This window comes from Peromyscus eremicus, chromosome 3, assembly GCF_949786415.1.
Source record: "Peromyscus eremicus chromosome 3, PerEre_H2_v1, whole genome shotgun sequence".
NCBI lineage: Eukaryota > Metazoa > Chordata > Mammalia > Rodentia > Cricetidae > Peromyscus > Peromyscus eremicus.
In genome coordinates this window covers 25,200,691-25,220,395 of record NC_081418.1, presented here as the reverse complement: position 1 = coordinate 25,220,395, position 19,705 = coordinate 25,200,691, and the positions used below count along the sequence as shown (strand labels likewise).

Below are 19,705 nucleotides of genomic sequence, written 5' to 3'. Positions count from 1 at the left end.
CTCCAAGTTGTGAAAACCATCACAACTAAACATAAATCTATCTATTGGCTGTTTTGAAAATATGTATGTTTTCTGTTAGTTAAGAATCCTGGATTAGCAAATTACCACCTCATTGATCATATTTAATTTTTCTATTTTTCTATTTTTCTATTTTTCATATTTCACCTGAAACTTCCCCCCCATCACCAGATGAAATTGAAAACATGAATTCTACTAGGAAAGTGTGTCCATTGAAAACACTAAGTAGAACTGAAGAAAACAATTTTTTTCCAGAGACAATTGAATAACTAAACCAAAAACTAGTCTCCTGGAGATAACCTTGGGTTAAAAGGTTCTTGTATTTTCTTGAGAGCTTTTCCTGCTGAAATTTCTAAGAGCCCACTGGTTGTACACAGTGGCAGAATGCAACTATGATTTAGCAACCCCAGGCAGACTTATATAACAAAGGTAAGACATGACTGGCTATATTTCTTATCCATGAGTAAAGTAATTTTCAATTGTACAAATTAACGTTTGACCAGAATCCAGATGCTAATTGCAATACTGGGCAGAGTGTACTCAAGGTTTAATTCGCAGCAAAAAGAGAGGAGGCTTGCAGTATCAAGCTCTGAACTCTGTGCTTGAATGCTGCAGCTTTTCCTACAGCAAAATAACATACTACAACATCATTGTTCGGCAGCACCATAGGTATCTCTGTGGGAATTCTGTAACAAATTACTGACAAGAGTTGGCCTATTTAATCCATAATCGTGAATGCCATCAATGCCTATGGTTAGAAGGCTATAAAGCTAAAGAATAGCACACACTTGGGTCTTGTTCAAACTAAATTACTACAGAACAAGGGCCAAATAGCAAAGTAACCACAACTGCATCTTTAGATAGTCCTCCTAAAATTATTTCTTTGTCCTGAAAATTAAATGGAAAAATACAGAATTCCTTTTCAAAGCTGGGAATTTTATTTAATCTGGTAAACAAATATTTAACTCCCTATCCAATGATGATTTGCTTTTCTTATTAACACCCACACTTTCCATCAAAGAACATAGAATTCAGAAATTTATTTGAGTGTTCTATAAAGTAAACGATTTATCACATAAAAATAGTTATTGATATCAAGCAGTAAATTTGAGAGCTTTGAACAGATGCACAAAGAATATAAAAATTGCCAACCAAGCCATGAGACATTTTTGTAGTGGTGAGCAAAGGACATCAATTACACTGTGTGTTTAGGTGAGGAGTATGAGACAGTATTCCCCCTGACTTCCAAATGATCACAAAAGACACACAAGGTAGTGAAACTCAGCATTGCAAAAGGAAGTTCAGCTTGAATACTTGAAGGCTGGAAGATGGATAAAACATGATGTTAGAAATGAGGAGGGAAAAGTTCAATTTAAAACATGTTTATGATGCTTAAATTAGCAGGAGCTAGGATGACAACAGAAATGGAAGCCTAAGAGAAATCATCTGGCTGTGAATAGCTGCAATGATCTAGAGCGACATGATGGAGTTGCATGAGGAGTGTGATTAATAGAAAAGACATCACAGGTTCAAAGAAAGACCTGCCATTCTCAGTGATTTACAAAGGATGTCATAGACATCGGTTCACTTCTGACAAAATCCCTGTGAAAGACTGTATTATATCCAGTTTCCCCATAAGGAATTTTAAGGATGAGTGCCTCACCTAAGTATGTTTAGCTCATATCTGGTAGAACGCAAAGCATAGTCAATTTTTTTAGCTGTTTGTCTAATATTATTTCCACTCTACCACCGCATTCTTGTCATGGAGGACAAAGCAGTAAGATGTCACAGCACAAACACTACAGGAATGAAAGTGTCACAAGTTCAAAGTCAGGTTGAAATGTTTCACTTCAGCACTCTGCTTCCCCAGACCTTGTCAGTCACAGTTATAAGATCACATTAGTGGCTATGACCCACCAGCCTTATACCACCTTCATCAGACACAATCTTTTGCAAACAACTCCAGAGTCTTCTGAGGGTCCCAGCATCATCTCAAAGGTTCTCACAAGTTGTTTGTTCTCGATCTCATAGTGTGTCTTTTTAGTGACTGCCACTGTCTTTCATAAATATCTTATTACCACATACAAATTGTATGTAATAATGTGTTTCATTATGGCATGTTCAGGCTGGAGAGATGGCTCAGTGGTTAAGAGGACTGCTGCTTTTCTAGAAGTCCTGAGTTCAATTCCCAGCAACCACATGGTGGTTCACAACCATCTGTAATGAGATCTGGTGCCCTCTTCTGGCCTGCAGGCATACATGCAGGCAGAACACTGCACATGTAATAAATAAATTTTTTAAAAACCCATATTTCATTATGACATTTTCACATGTATGTAATGTCTATAGTTATATTTGTTTTGATCCTATTAAGCACCAGTACCCTCTCTTGTCCCATTCACACTCCTTTGATTCCACTTCTTTCCAACTAGCCACGTCCTTTTGAGTGTAACCCAATGAATTTTGTTAGTCTTTCTTAAGGAAGCACAAGTGACAAGCTAGTTGAAGGAGAATGGGCACCTTACTAGTGGCTATATCAAGGTCCTCCTCTAGCAACCAATAACTGTCTATAAATCCCAGCAAGGCAAGATGCCACATGGGTGTGTCCCCCTTTGAGGGCAAGATGATAATGGGCTGAGTCTTACACAGATAATCAGAGATGATGTAAGTAAAAGAGTGCCATGGCCACATCACACCCAGAAAAAAAATTCCATGACACTCAACTCTTGGGCTCTTAAACTCTGCCCTCCCTTCTGTTCCCTGAGCCTTGGAGGGGGTGATATTGATTCTCCGTTTAACTTTTTAAATTTTATTGGTGTATAGAGGGGGGAATGGATAGACATGACACAGTGTCCAGGTGGAGTTCAGAAGACAGCTTTGTAGAGACAGCTCTGACCTTCTAACTTTACAAGGGGTCCAAGAATCAAATTGTGGTCCCCAGAACTGCAAGCCTTTTCCCATTGAGCTGCCTCATCGGCTCTAGATGTCCAGTTTAGAATTAGAATTCACAGGTCATTGATTATCAGCACGTTGACGAGTTATAAGTCTCTGAATCACTGCACAGTGCACAGGAACCCATCCTGAGTAAAGCCGAGAGCAACAGTAATCGATAGGGATAAAAACGGTTACTCAGAAGTCAATTTGGTGAAACAAAAATCATATTCATCTAACAAAACAGCAGCTGTAGTGTTGCCACTAGGTGACATTAAAGCCACTTAAAGGCTGTGCCAGTTAGTGCCGCTACCACGGCTTCCTTACTAGAAAACAATAAGCACACAGAACAGCTCCCTCCCCACAATGTCCTCCAGAACTTCTCAGCTGCTCAACCTAGCATGCAAAAGGCCTCCACCTGTGTTTCAGAGAGTTCACTCTCTCATCCTTATCTCAATTGTCTCCAATTAAGTCATTCTAGCTGTTGACTTCCATCAAACGTATTTCTTTTTCTTACTGAAAAGTGCCTTTCCCAAAAACCTTGCAGAGAAATGAACCCTCAAAGAGGCTTTAGGCAGAATGCCTTTCCCTATGTTACACATTATAATTCATGGTGAGTTCAAAGAACTAATGTCTTCTGGAATCTGTGGTATGAAGTTCCTCTAATCTGGATCTAGTTTTCTCCAGACTTAATCCAGGTAATGTGGAGGGCAGTGCCATGCTGCTCTCTTCAGCTCAGCCTTCCACCTCATCTTCCTAACAGATGTTCTGATGAATAAAACATCAGCCTACAGGTTCACGCTTCAAGCATTTGTCCCCCAGCTGTTGTAGATGTTTTGCACAGCTGTAAAACCTGTAAGAGGTAGGACCTATCTGGAAGAAAGAGAAGACAAGGGTCAGGCTTTTAGAGGTGATAGGCTTGTCTTGGTTCAGCATGTTCTGCTTCCTGGTATATATATATATATATATATATATATATATATATATATATATATATATATATATATATAGTGTATGTGCACAATTAACTTTAAAAAAGAGGCCATGAATAGGAAAAAAGAGCAAGGAGAGGTACACGGGATGGTTTGAAGGGAGAAATGGTAATGGGGATATGGGGCAGTTATATTAAAATCTAAAAATAAATAAATAAACTATTTTTAAATGCTGTGAGTGTGAGAAGATGATTATCACGGGTAAAAACTAGAGGCAGTAGATTTGGCACGAAGTGTTAGAAAGAGCTGTAGTGAGTGCATCTTTTCAAGGCCCAGTTGGTTGCTCTCCCAAATTTTTGTTCATTATGGGAGCTGGGTCATAACTGGAGAGCATGTATTTAGGATATGGTAGGATATGGCAGAGAGAAGCCATGCAAAGCAGGACGGTGATATGATCCAAAGGCCACCTTTACTCTGAGATGATACTGCTTTGTGGTATTAACGCTTTGAAAATGTATTCTTTTGGATTCCTTGGTGCAGTTTTCTTTATTTTTTTTCATTGTACATTTCAGCATCTCATTAGCCAAATAGAAAAATTCTCAATTATGGACCATTCTGTCTGACATGAACACCTAATGTCAGAGTCATTTTTATCACACATCAACTTCAGGGCAGGAAGGACAACATCACTGAATAGCACACTTAATTGGATATTATGTGCACTCTTTGGCATCATGTGTGAATGTGATTTAGTTATTCCACACAGCAGTCCCCATGCAATTAGCCATTATTTACTTGTGGCTCAATACTCTGAGCACTACCAAGACAGGAATTGTTCTTTTTTTATTCCTATAAAGATTTTAGTACCAGAAGCTTGTGTCAAACATAGAACTACTATAGAACACATAAACCTTCCTCTCCAATCACCAGTACCGTAGAAGACAGAGAAAGAGCCCCAAAGAGAAGTCAGATGTTTCTCTCAGCTCTTCCATTCCACTCCCAGGTTGGTTAGGGAGCAGCTGGGCTCAATCAATGTTAGAAATCAAGCAAATTAGCCTGGCAGTGTGGGGCAGCTTAATTTCTGGAGGGCATTCAATCCTCCTGGTATAAAAGTCATAGAAAATTAACGACAGCAAAAGAAGAGTGTGAGCCATGGGATAATGTAGACTTGTGGGTAAGTCACCAAACACTCTCAGATCTTAAGGGCTCTTCACATCTGCAAAATGGTATTTGTCCTTCTATGATTATCATAGGTATTGTTCTGAAATTTTAAAGAAGAAAAATTGTGTCAAAGTTTTTATTATTTTGTGCATGCATGTTCAATATGTGCTATTATTCGTGCAAACATGTGTGGAGAGACTAAATGAAATCCTTGGGTATTGCTTGGTGGATGTTTTTCACTTCTCCTTCAGCCATTGTCTTTCTTTGGGGCCTGTGACTCACAAAGCAGGCCAGGCTGGCTAGCTGAGCAACCCCATGACCCTCTGGTCACTGTTTCCCCAGCACTAGAATTACAAGCATATACCACCACATCTGGTTTATTTCATGGTTTTGTTTTTTGTTTGTTTGTTTGTTTGTTTTGTTTTGTTTTGTTTTTTGCATGGGTTCTGAGTATCAAACTCAGCTCCTCCTCACACCTGCTTGGCAAATACTTTAGACACAGTGCTATCTCCTCAGCCCAGTAATTATTTTTGAGCAAGGAAAATGAATAAAGAAGAGTCATTTGATTCTGGAAGGCCACTGATCACATGATTTCCAAATGCCCAGTCCCTAAGTCAAGGGAAAGACTGAGAGAGCAGGTTAACCTAGCATTCTTGATCTCTGGCAAAGATCCTCACTTCCTATCTATCAGCAATAATATCCACTACTAATAAAGAGTCTAGTAACAGCCTTGTCTTAACATCCCATTCATGCTGAGCATAAACTGCTTCCCTACTCACCCAGGAGCGTGCTTATCTTTTATGCTCTTTCCTATATGCTAAGCATGAAACTTATGCACACAGAGTCATTTTTGTGACTGAGAGAATCTTTAATGATTTCTAAAAACACTTAATATAAAGCACTTATTTAACTCCAGAAGGATATAGTAACAAAAAGTGTGTTGTCCCCCTGACTTACACTGCTTTATTCTACCCTAATAGCTATGATTCACCTCTCTGATTATGTCACCAAGAAGAGTAAAAGCCCATTATATAAGAACAACCATTTACAGGATTTATTGGTATTGTGTGTATTGCACTACTCATCAAAACAAATGGAGAGCAAACTTCTCTGTGATTGTTGAATCTAACCCTCTTGGGATTGTGTCAAGAAGAATATAAACAGGCAGACACTCCATCCTCCAAGAGCCCATCTGTATCCTGAGCTGTAGCAAGGTCCTCAGACGATGAAACCTCCAATAAGTCATCAGAATCATAGGATTCTGGTTCCCGTTAACAACGAAGCACCCGGCTATTCTTTTCTTCTGCGGTGATAATACTATTTTTCTGAAGCGAATACAGAGATATTTCAATGGTTTGAGTAAAAGAGCTGGCTTTTTTTTATTTCAAAATATAACTGTGACCAGAACAATGCTACTTTTCCCCCCTAGCCATTGTTCCTTTTACTTTTACCAACAGAATTGCCTATAAGCTTCTTTTTATCAAATTTTACTTTGAGAGACTCTGCATTAAAATTCCCTTGGTGTGCCCCGCTGCTTGAGTCAGAGCACAGAGAATTATAGCTTCGGCCTATCTGTAAAGTCAGTGTGTTGGCACAGACACCAGCCAGCTCTCCTACAAAGGAGCCTTATGAATCATGAATCAAATGAACAGCATCATAAAGGCGCACACCTCTGGAACTATCCATTCAATGCATTTTGGGGAGGAGGTGGGGGGAAAATACTTATTCTCTCATTTCTGAATCCATGGAAGTAAAGTTTTAAAGGTTTATATTTATTCAACCCTATAGTTCATTTTTCTTCTCATATTTTTATGGGGTATTCCTCATTTACAATATTTCTCCCATAAGAAAACCTAGTAAAGGCAACACCTTGTTTGCCCAATACTCCCCCAAAAGAAAAAGGAGGGGGTCACAGAGACATAGGCTACTGTAAGCCCCTTGATGGAGGTACCACAGTGTCGATAACAGCATGAACCCAACAGAGGTCAGAGGACATGCTCACAGGCACAAAGGTTAAAGGCAGTGGTGGTGACTCCCCGGTGCTGTTCATAGATAGTCCGAAGTGTTTTTTATAATAAATGTCTCTTGAATTAATGACATATTGAGCATAAGAACAGCTTTACTTAAAGTTCCTTTCTATTGTTTTCCCACCTCTCTTATCACTGTAATTTATTAAAACCGAAATTAAACAATGAGGAGCTTAGGAAACATTTAATTATAGTAAAGACATTCTATACTGTTGGTGCATATATTATCAGAGAGGGTGAATGGGGGAATTTTATTCCTGTGCAGCCCTGCTCAAGGGTGAGAGCTAATACCTTCCCTTCCACCATGACCTGCTTTAAATGCTATGAAGTCCACCCTTTGTTTCTGGGGTTTGCTTTTTTCACACTGAAAAGACCAGCTGCAAACGTGCACTTAAATACATCTAGAAAAGGTTCACGAAGGCATCAGTGGAGTAGGCTCCCTGGGAGCTGGGCAACATCAAGGATTTCATACAGTCCACAGCATCAAGGAAAAGCTATTTCCTCAGCGTCTACCCATGTGCCAACCCAGCAAGGACCTGTCTTTGGTCTCACTAATCTACCGACCTGATGCTATTCTCTTCTATGGAAGTTTCATTTTAAAATAATAATAATAATAATAATAATAATAATAATAATAATAATAATAATGCATATTCCCCAGACTGACTCCTGGAGAATTAGGTATGCCGGGAGCAACTTCTTCATGTGCTTCCAAAGCCACTTCTTTCCCTGTGCTTTTCATTGCTGTTTGTCACAGCCTTCATATGACCATGAAGTCACTGTAACAGTCAAAGACAGACATTCATAAACAGGACAGAAAGACAGAGCCCAAAGAATTCATATCAAGGAACACAATTCCGGCACTTCTTCATAAATTAATCTATCCTCTGTTGAGGCTTTTTTTTTTTTTTTTTTTTTTTTTTTGGTGGTTTCTGTTCCAAGTTGCCAACTCCAGTTCTTAACTGACATGACAACTATCGTCTCTCTTGTGCCTGAGAGGATCGGGTAGCTGTGTCTTTCTCAATTTTCTTTCTGTTGTGTTATCATAGTTGTAATGTCAGTGCCTGCTTCTTTCAGACTCTTCCCTTTTATTTCTCAAGTGACTATTTCCCTTTCAATCAAACGCAGCATTTAAAAAGCTAGATTTTGTCTTGTGAAAATATCGATTCTGGTGTGTGTTTCAAGAGCCAGTCTGAGAAGTGAAAAACTGAATACCTATTGATTTTTTTTTCTCTTTGCACTGCAATTATAACAATCTTAACTCTCCTCAAGGCAATGTGAGAAATTATTAACTAGTGAAGGAATAATCATTCCATGGAAATTGTGGAAATTTTTAAAACTTGAGATGTTTGATCAAGTAATAAGAGGAAAGGGAAACAGATTTACAACTAAATCTTGATTTCTTCTAAAGCTTGAGTTACTCTTCTTTTGGTCAGCATAGCGTTTTGTTTTGTTTTTTTCTATCATTCAGGTTGCATAGAGAAGAGACGTCCCTTGAAGAGGGTGGTTGTCTGTGTTTATTCTTGTATCTCACCTAAAGAATGAGGTCTTACAGAAGATTTGGCAGTAGCTTCCAAGCTAACAAAGAAACTAAACCCGGAAGACATCTGCAAACTCAGACTGCAGCCGGATGGTCTGAACCTTCAGAAGGCATCCTGAGCTACAGACAGCCTAGAGTACAGATTCTCAATACAGTCTCTAATGGGCCAGAGTGTGTTGTATCAAAGATTTTTCTGTAAAGAACTAAAGAGTTCACAAACTTTTATAAAGAAGATATGTATGGTATTTAATTCTCCTGCTACTAGAAACATATCCTTCCAGAGAAGTGGTTCTCAACCTTCCTAATGCTGTGACCCTTTCAGCTCCTCATGTTGTGGTGACCCCCAACCATAAAATGATTCTCATTGCTACTTCATAACTGTAATTTTGCTACTGCTATGAATCGTAATATTTTTTTTGGAAATAGGGGTTTGGTAAAGGGGTCATGACCCACAGGTTAAGAAGCACTGTTCTAGATACATAATAATAAAAAGGAAGGCAATTTCAAGAGTATGAATGCCAACATAGAAAAGAGATAAACAAACCTGGCTATCCCAGAGGAACTGATGGCTGATTTGTCTGTTGGCAGCATACCATGAAGTTGAGAGAATAAACTCTTCATTCCTAATATAGAATTTTGGCAGCAAATTGTGAATCTAAAGTAAACACCTGTTTTATATGTGTAACCCTGTTACATGTTAAGTGACCTCATTTCATCCTTAAAAAGTCATCCTTTTGTCAGTTAGCTTTTTAATCGCTGTAACAAAACATCTTAGAGAAATCAACTTAAAGGATAAAACCAATTGAGCCCTCAGATCCAGAGGATTAAGCCTGTGCTTCATTAGCCCCATCACAATGGGCCTGTGGCAGAACAGAGACACTCCCCTCATGGGAGATGAGAAGAAAAAGGAAAAGCGAGCCTAGGATGAGACACTCCTTAAAGCACACCTCAGTGCCCATGCTTCCTTCAACCAGATCTCCTCCCTAATGCCCCATTCAGCTATGAAATCATCAGTGGCTTAACCCACCAATGATGTTAGCACCTCAGTATCCAAGAACCTTTCAATGGTGCCACTTGCAGGATACCAAGTCTTCAGTACAACATAAGCCTTTTAAGTACATTTTATATATAAAATCTGATTTCCTCAATCAGTATGGCAGTTTCTCAGAAAATTGGCAATAAATCTACCTCAAGACCCAGCTATACCACTCTTAGGCATATACCCAAGGAATGCTCAATCGTACCACAAGGACACATGCTAAACTATGTTCACAGAAGCATTATTCATAATAGCCAGAACCTGGAAACATCCTAGATGCCCTCAACTGAGGAATGGATTAAGAAAATGTGGTACATATACACAATGGAATACTGCTCAGCAGAGAAAAATTAATGACATCATGAAATTTGCAGGCAAAAGAATGGGACTAGAAAATATCATCCTGAGTGAGGTACCCCAGACTCAGAAGGACAAACATGGTATGTACCCACTCATAAGTGGATACTAGGTGTAAAGCAAAGGATAACCAGACTGCAACACACAACTCCAGAGAAGCTAACTAACAAGGAAGACCCAAAGAGGGATGCATGGATTGCCCTGGGAAGGGGAAATAGATGAGATCTCCATGATTAAACTGGGGATGAGGGTGGACAATGGAGGGTAGAGGATAGAGGATGAGAACATAAGGGAATGGATTGTCGAACTGGAACAGGGATAGAGTGGGACAGCAATGAAAGAGATACCATGATAGAGGGAGACATCATGGGGATAGAGAGAAACCGGGTGCTAGGGAAATTCCCAGGAATCCACAAGGATGACCCCAGCCTAGACTACTAGAAATAGTGGAGAGGGTACCTGAACTGAACTGGCTTACCCCAGTGATCAGATCAATGAATACCCTAACTGTCATCACAGAGCTTTTCTCCAGTGATTGATGGAAGCAGATGCAGAGATCCACAGCCAAAAACCAAGCAAAGCTCCAGTCAAAGAGAGAGAAGAGGGATTCTATGAGCAAGTGCATCAGGGTCATGATGGGGAAACCTGCAGAGACGACCAAACCAAACTAGTGGGAACTCATGAAAGTTGGATCAATGGCTGTGGAGCCTGCATGGGACTGGACTAGGTCCTCTGCATGGTCAGACAGTGGCTTGATCTGCTTGGGGGGCCCCCTGGTAGTAGAATCAAAATCCATCTCTGGTGCATGAGCAGGCTTTGTGGAGCCTCCATCTCTGGTGCATGAGCAGGCTTTGTGGAGCCTACTACCTATGACGGGACACCTCATGCAGTCTTGAGGCAGGGCTTGGACTTGCCTCTACTGAATGTGCCTCCTTATGGGAGGCCTTGCCTTCTTGTGGGGGTGAGTGGGGGGGAGTTGGGAGGGGGAGCCTGGGGGGGCGGGAGGAGGAAAGAGGGGGATCTTTGATTGGTGTATAAAATGAATGAAAAAAAGTCTTAATAAAAAAATAAAATAAATCTGATTTCCTCTGATTCTCTAAGCCCATCTCCAATCCTATAAGTGCATTAATGATTCTAGTACTACTACTTAAGTCACTTCTTAAATATGTGAAAATTGTTACAAGCATACTAAACAAAAGCTATTCTAGTACGTTGAATATTTCTAATGTTCATAATCCTTTTATGCAGCTCATAGAAAAACTATAGGCTAGAGATATTTCTCTACAGCTAATTTACAAATTCTTATCTAAGTAATAGTAATTGTAACTAGCAAGAAAAAAAGCGTGTGATGTTAGGGATTAACTAACAACAAATAGGAGAGCTACACAGGGAACATTTTCATCCTTAACACTTTAGAAGGTTGCTGTGAGTACTAAGTGAAGTTTCAGTATCTTAAAGAACATCTTAATCTATCCAGTTAGCATTATCCAGTACAATGTCAGAAAGTGAATAATTAATAATTAATATTATGCTTGTGATTGTCAGTTTTATTTGTTAACTTAACACAAATTAGAATTACCTTGAAAGAGAATCTCAATGTGGAAATAACTAGATTAAGTTGGTGTGTGGGTTTATCTGTGAGAGATTTATTAATTATGTTAAATGATATGAGAAGACCCCGCCCAGTAGGTGGCACCATTCTCTGGATTTGGGTCCAGGACTGCATAAAGGTGGAGAAAGTAAACTGAGGAGGAGGCATGCATGCACTCACTCTCTCTGACCCTGGCTGTGTATGAGATTAGTTGCTTCCATTTTTTTTTCTGTCTTGACTTCCCAACAATGACGGATTACAGCCTAGAATTGTAAGCTAAAATGACACCTTTCCACATAAATTGCCTTTTTTCAGATTATAACAGCAACAGAAACAAAACTAGAGCAGTGGCTTTCTAAACATTCCTTAAAGTTTAGTCACTACTTTTCTGTCTTCCCAGATGCAGTGATGTTTATGGTAATATTCTGATTCTACATACTCTCTGAAGAGTGTCTTTCAACTCAGCCAATATACGAATTACCTGGAAATCTGATTTTAATGCCTACTTTTGCAAATGCCTACTACTCATATTAGTCTCCATTTCATAGTCTCATCATTTTATTGCCTCTGAGATATGTGTGAAATAATTGTTAAAGCTGTTGATAGCTTATTTTTGTTTTGCAGTGTTGGGGATTGCATGGCAATGGACACAAAAGGGAGCGCTGTACCACCGAGCCAAGTTCCCAGTTCCCTAGTCTTAGCTCCCCTAAAGAAAGTGTATTCCTCCTTCATCTTAGGCAAAGGAGTTAAAAAAAAAAGTCATTTAAACCCTAACAGTGACTGATCAGTGACTGAACTGAATAAAGTCCAGCGTCTACAATTTGCCAGTGTTCCTTGGGCATACCATACCGGAATTTGGCTTAGATTCTGGAAGGACTATGTGTTTTAAGTCCTGAAAAATGATTGAAAATTCAATTCTGCCCTTTATAGATGGTGAGCTTAGCTTTGTAGTTTCCTGATTGAAATATGTCCAATATATTAAATAGGTTTTTAAAATTTATTGTATGTGTGTGTTGGGGGGTGGTGTTCACACATGTATGAATGTGCAGATCAGAGGACAGTTTGCAGGAGCTACTCTCTCCTTGCACCATGTGGATTCTGGACATCAAACTCAGGTCATCAGGCTTAGTGGTAAGTGCTTTTATCTACTGAGCCATCTTGCTGGCCCTTGGATAAATATTTTGATGTAGAAATTAGATCTGTCAAATTTCTCCTAGAATGAAGAAACCAAAAGTAATTTCATCCTGCCTTTAAAGTCTTGACCAAGTTCCCAACCTCATATCCTAGGAGGAAAAAAAATGAAGGATAGTTTCAGCTAACTCATGGATTCAATCAATTCTGCTGGCCTTTACAGTTACCAAAAGTCCAGACAATTGTATTAATGGAATTCTTCTCTAAAGTAAGACCAGTCTTCTTCAGAGACTGTGGTAATAGACTTGATAAGCAAAAGCAGCTCCCTCTGAGTGTTATGTCATCTATTCTCTCTATTTTTAAGTAATTTCCCCAAAATCTTTAAAACAACACTCCCAGTTCATCTTATTTTCAAAGTTGGTACTGGGGAATTGAGAGATTGAAGCTCTCCTGTGATCCCATAATCCTGTGATCTACATCATCATTTTTGAGAGAGAATTTTAATCCCATTACATTTAAAGAGTCATAATTTCAATGGTCTTACAAATGAGTCTTTCACCTATAATGATAAAAATATGAAAGTAGTGGTAGAGACAGTATAAAATCACTAGTGTTGCCAACCTGCCTAAAGATGTGGCCACACTTCAAAATACTACAGTCAGAGAGCAGTAGACACATTTATCACATACTACTTGCTTATGACGAGGATGAACACAGACCTCTGTTTTCCCTATGCAATCCCAGTCTGTGGCTATACTCACAAATAACATTACAGTTTGAAGGACAAACTAGTGGATCTCACTCAGGTTTGTGTAGGGACATGAGGTACACATAAAGGTAATATGCATGTTTTCCTGGACCTTCCTCTCAATCTATGCTTGTCTAGAGCATTACCATACCAGAACGTTGGGAATTCTGAATCATGCCCTGTTACATTATGTGCCCAAAGCCAGAGCAAAATAAAGGACTTATAATGTAAATATTCCTTAATAGTCCACACCTTTAGCTTCAGAAATGTGTGTGTGTGCATGTGTGTGTGTGTGTGTGTGTGTGTGTGTGTGTGTGTGTGATATATGCTCGTTCCTGTGTAGAGGACAGTGGCATTTTGCTCTCTCACTCTCTCTGCCTTACTCTAATGGGACAGGATGTCATACTGAACATGGAATTAGGCTGGCTGTCAAAAAAACAAGAATCCTCTTGCCCCGTCCTCCTACCACCTTCCATAGCATCGAAGTTATAAGGGCATGAAACCACATGTAAAGAACATGGATGCTGGGATTCAAATTCAGATCTGCACACATGGGCAGCAAGTGCTCTTACCTGCTGAGCCATCTTCTCAGGCCCATGGAAGTCTTTCTTTTCTATTATGTTCTTCTGTTTTCATCTTTAAGAAAAAAAAAAACTGAGAAAAGTTGCTTTTCATACCTCCTTAAACCTTTGAAGGTAAAAATTGATTCAGTCTCATTAAAGTAGTGTCACATCTGAGCACAAAGTCTTGGCTGTTTTGAAACACTTATTTTATGTTTTTCTCCTTGAGCCTAATAAAGTAATACTTGAAGATGGAGCCAGAAAGCAACTTTGGAATTTTCACCATTATTGCAAATATCAAATAAAACATGATTAGTTCAATTCTCTATGCAGTGAATTTTGGAAAGAAGGCTAAATTATTTGTAGATGACAAATTTCAAAATGTGAAACAGAGAGATCTTGTTGGTTAAATCACTTGAACCATCAAGTTTTTCTTAAAGTGTCTCGATATGCTTTTGACTGATACCATCTGTTCTCTGCTGAAAAAAAATTATTTTACCTTGGAAGGTATTCATCAAATTATAGGTGACATATTTGTTTGAGAATATACTATACCATCTGGTGCTATAAAACTGTTTCTAAAAAATACTGCCACCCTGTCTCAGCTATCCATCCACATTTTTCAGAAGCTCTTTTTGTTGCTCCCAAAACAGAAATGTGATATTTTTGGCTCCAGACTAAAGAAGCAAAGAAAAACATTTGCAAAGAGGTTTTTTTTTTTCCTGAACACTATGGTATTTTACAGCTCTTCACTGAAGAAATAAGTAGGTGTCCAGAAGAATAGAGTATGCAGAAGAAAGGAAGGAAGGAAGGTGGGCTCAAGGAACATTTCATACTGTGAATAGAAAACTACCAGAATAAAGAGCCCCAGAAATCCTTCCCTGCGTTCGGAGATACTGTTTAACAGCTAGGTATGTTATCCTATTTGTAATCATGAAAGCCAAATTTTCAATACAAATATACTGTCACTGGTATTAGAATCCTACAGTTGATACTTGGTGTTGTTAAAAGTTATCTTTTTCTTAGGGCTGTTCTTCTTTTATTTAAAAAAAAAGTGGTAGAAAATTCAAGACACAATCTCTTGTATATTTTTCATTTTCTCTAAGTAAATTTGCAAGAAAACAACTTTTCTCCAACTGTGCTAGTTTCTCACCAGAACAAGGCTTCTCTACATCAGCCCCAAATTTCTATTTGAATATTTTGAATTAGAGCAATGGCTCCAAATCTTCTCTCCTCATCTCACCAGCCTTAGTAAGTGCATCACTGGAAAGGAAAGAGGATTTGTGTATCTTCCACCACATTTCACTGGTGTAGTGTTGAGTCATGCATTTCAAATGTTTATTGAGCACTTACTTGTAGCCAGCATTGCCAACCTCTAAATATGTAACAATGAGCAAAACCAGCTGTGGTATCTCCCATAGAGACCTTAAAGTCCAGTATGTGAGAAGGGCGTTGTTGAAATAACCAACAAAACCAATCTACATGTGTAGGTATATGGAGAGTTCGGAAGAGCTGGGAGTGAATACCTAACATAAAAAAGGTATTGTGTGAAATTGTCAAGAATTAAACACAAAGGTCATGGTAAGCTCTGTGAGGAAGTAGAACTTGATATGAGATGTGAAGCAAGAGTGGCTTGGAGTATCTCAGTAAGAAAGGCATGAATAAGGCTAGGAGTAGCTCAGTAAGGAAGGCAGAAGAGAGACTTGAAAAAAATAAACCCAAGACTTCCACGACCACTAATTTACTAAACCAGCACAATCCTTAACAACAATCTATAAAAATGTGTCCTTATACTCACATCTACGTGTCTTCCCCCTCATCAAGAAAACTTTTCTTTCCAACAGATAGAGACCATTATAGAAAACCACAGTCAATCAAACTGCAGAGTGTGGAGCCCAGCCCCAATGGATACATCGACCATAAAATTCCTACACCTAAGGCTCAGGAAACATTGCAGAAAAGGGGGCAGAACAATTGTAAGAGCCAGAGAATCAGGGAGTTTAGAGTAAAACTGTGTCCCCTAGCAATATCAGAAGCTACCCCCTAAAGTCACACCAACCTGTCTGCCCAAATGTGAGCTGAACAAGGAGGGCACCAATGAACACGCCAAAGTAGATGCCCAGGAGACCTCAACCCTACACAAGGAACTTTGGGCAACTGAGGAAGGCTGGGAGTGAGGGAGGTGTTCTCCAGGGAAGAACACACCAATTGCTTGTCCAGTGCCAAACACTAAGCCCTGAAAACATACGTGCAGGCAGCATTATATGAACTGAATAGGTTGTATTTAGGAATGTATTGTATATACAATGAAAAAAGAGGCCATGAATTTGGAAGGGAGTGGGGAGGAGCATATAGCAGAGTTTGGAAGAAAGAAAGTAAAGAGGAAAATGTAATTACATAAATCTCAAAAAAAAGACACATACTTACGATTAATGTCAGAAAGACTTCATGATAGTTTCCAATGATCCACCAAGAGCAGTTTTCATACCATGACCCAGCAGAACACAGAGGGGGTCAAAGAATGGAGCTGTGAAACATGGAGTTCCTTTGTGTCATCCAAATATTCCACTGTTTTGTTTCTACTGGAAGATTTTACTCAGATCTGAAAGGCCGGACTTGTTCAGAGGGTTGACATATCAAAGTTAAAAATCTATTGTATTTTTTTTGTATTGCGGCCATCAGACTGTAATAAATTAGCGTCTCATGAAAACAGTTCATTTTTACCATCTTTAGTCATTAAGTGCAACTACAGGGCTGATGAGATGGCTCAAAGATTAAAAGCACTTATCCACTTGCCTGGCAAGCTGGATAACCTGAGTTCAATCTCTGGAACTCACACAAAAAGTTAGATGTGTAATCCCAGCACTCCCAAAGCTCACTTGGGGGTGAATCACTTGGGGGAAAGCTCTCAAGACCGCTAGCCTGGTATACGTAGTCCAGTGGAAACAGCAAGATAGCAATAAGATGGAAGGAGAGAATCAACTCACTAAAGGTGTCTCTACCCTCCATACATGTGCCATGGCACATATAGACATATAGATACACACACACACACACACACACACACACACACACACACACACACAGCCATCATCATCATAAAATTATAATGAGTCCAATGACTGTGCTACTCTGTTGGTAATTCAACTCAAGGCTAAAATCAAGACATTGGGCTGCATTTTTCCTTAAAGGTTTTGAGAATGAAATACCTAGGTTTATAAGTTGTTGGCCAAATTCAGTTCACTAGACTATGAGACCGAAGAGACTGTGTCTTGTTCATTATCCACTGGAGCTTCTCTCAGCTCTTTCGTTCTGTTGCTTTCTCATCTGGAAGCCATCAGCTAGATATCATATTCCAGGACTTCAGATGCGCCTCTAAACATCCTTTCAGCTGTTTCCTCTATGTCTGGTCAGAAGAAAACTCTTCACATTAAAAAAAAAAAAATTATGCCATCCAGATTCCCCAGACAATCTGTATTTCAAGGGCTGTGCTCCTTTGTGCATCAGTGAAATCTCTTTTTGCTGTAAAATATATCAAGAGAACAAGGAATTACAGCTTGAGCATCTTTAGGAGGCCATTATTTGGCCATTTTAAAAGATGACTGTCCACCAGCCATAGCACAAAATTATTTCTTTTGAGACAGCTCTCCAAGGAAAAAGATGAGATGCGTAATTTGGTGTGCAATTTGTGACCTATTTGATGTAAAAATTTGACATGTAGAGAGATGGGAACAACATAAAAGATGTGGTACCTTACAGTTATGCTCGTGGCTTCTTGTTAGGGTCTAGGGTTCCTTTGAGACACCATGACTATATGTTATCTTCTTCAGCAGGGTTTGTCTTTTGACACATTTGCCTCAGCCTTGTGCTATAATGTAATATATGACTGAAGCTACTGTCAGCCTTTACCTTTATGTTCCACGAGACTCTCTAAATTCCTTCTGAATAGTACTACATTTGCTTAAGAATTAAAGCCAACAACTGACAATTGGGACTGACATAGTTTAAAAAAAAAACAAAGGAAACAATCAACAGAGTGAAAAAGAAGTCCACTGAGTGGGAGAGAATTTAAATAACCTAAAGCTATAAAAGTTGAGATAATTTGAATTACAACGGTGCTTTAGGTAGCCAGTTCGAGGTTAACAACTTATGCCCCAATTTTAATAAACTTGTATATGTGTACACATGTGTATGTGTACATGTGAGTGTGTGTAATGTATACAGATGTGTATGAATATATATGCATATGAGATATGGCAGGTGTCTGGAGTCAAGTGGACAAGTTCAGGTGTTGATCTTCAGATACCTTCTATCTGTTATTTGAGACAGTTTCTTGTTGACTTGGGAGTTCCCCCATAGTGACTGATCAGCTGGCCAGCAAGCTTCCAGGGATCTTCCTGTTTCTGCCTTCCCTCTTTCTGTCTTCATAAGGAAAATGATGCTTACAGTCATGTCAAAACACAGATCTACCAAAGGACATTTAATCATAGAAAGAAATTTCTCAGGGACAAAAGCCAAGATATGTGACATATTTCAAATAAAAATATTACGAACATCATTTTAAGAGTTATTATTCATATTAAAGACTAAGCTATTGTCTAAGTTATTGTACACAAAAAATATAAATATGTGTATGACACTTTGAAGTGATGGTAGAAAGTGACCAAGTCTGACTATGTCATTAGCTTGCATATCATTCTGATATCCTTGACCCTAGCATAACAATACTAGAATTGTCAGCTTAGGAGAAGGCTAAAATTAATCAACAAAGAGATGCTTTGGATGGGGTTGAAAGTAGAACAGAGCATTTTACAAATAGCATCACAGAGGACAAAGACTAAGCATTGGTTTGGGAAGTCTAACAATTAAGGAGATGCATGCAAATATGGAGATCTCAGAAACAGCTGAATTAGTCCAAATTTTATTCAATGTTCTCAAGAAATGTCGGAAACATTACATATACTTTCCTATTTGTATAGTAATGGATCCTTGGAAAAATAAATGCCTAAGTAGAAATAATCATCTCTAGATAAATTGTGTTCTAGGAAGACGCTCATGGTTGGTTCTAAAAGTACCATTCTCCCTTTCCAGAAAAAAAGTAGTCTCAAATGGGTAACAACTGTTAACAGGTCACAGATTAGTTACTAAGATCAAAAGCAAACAAAGGGACATCAGGCTGCCCTTTAAAAATCTGTTATAATGTCTTATTGTTGCTTAAGTTTGTTTGATTTTAGTACACAAATAACTAAATTATTGATATGGCCTTCACAAGTAAATATTTTATGTAAAATGACAATATTCAACACTTAATTATGGCAAATATTGGATCAAATTAAATATCACAATGTGGAAGAATACAAACAACATTTTAGTTCATGTGTGACTAATTCATATTAGGAGAGGGGACCTAATTAATCAGAAGCAACTTATGTCACATAGATCAGATAAGTAATTATTAATTACACTGAAATTTTGAGATTTTTTTGAGATGTGGAAGCATATGTAAAGCTATATTGAGTTAAAATAATGAAAATCATTAAAAATTATGCCTAAGAGCTTTGGGCAACACTACTCTTTTCCTAAACAAAGCCACCTTATTGGCATGTTTTGAGTAAAGTTGTTAGGTTAAATGTTTCATACTAAGTAGACTTACTGTTCTTTAATGCCAAC

General features: G+C 38.6%; 1 long non-coding RNA gene across 1 annotated transcript; it reads right to left on the bottom strand.

The window, feature by feature from the left end:
- Positions 1 to 6,069: 6,069 nt before the first annotated feature.
- LOC131905690 (uncharacterized) lies at positions 6,070 to 18,493 on the bottom strand. Its single transcript, XR_009378018.1, has 3 exons — positions 18,342 to 18,493; positions 14,048 to 14,111; positions 6,070 to 6,367 (listed from the first exon to the last, which is right to left on the bottom strand). It is a non-coding gene; the product is annotated as an uncharacterized LOC131905690 (long non-coding RNA).
- Positions 18,494 to 19,705: the final 1,212 nt, after the last annotated feature.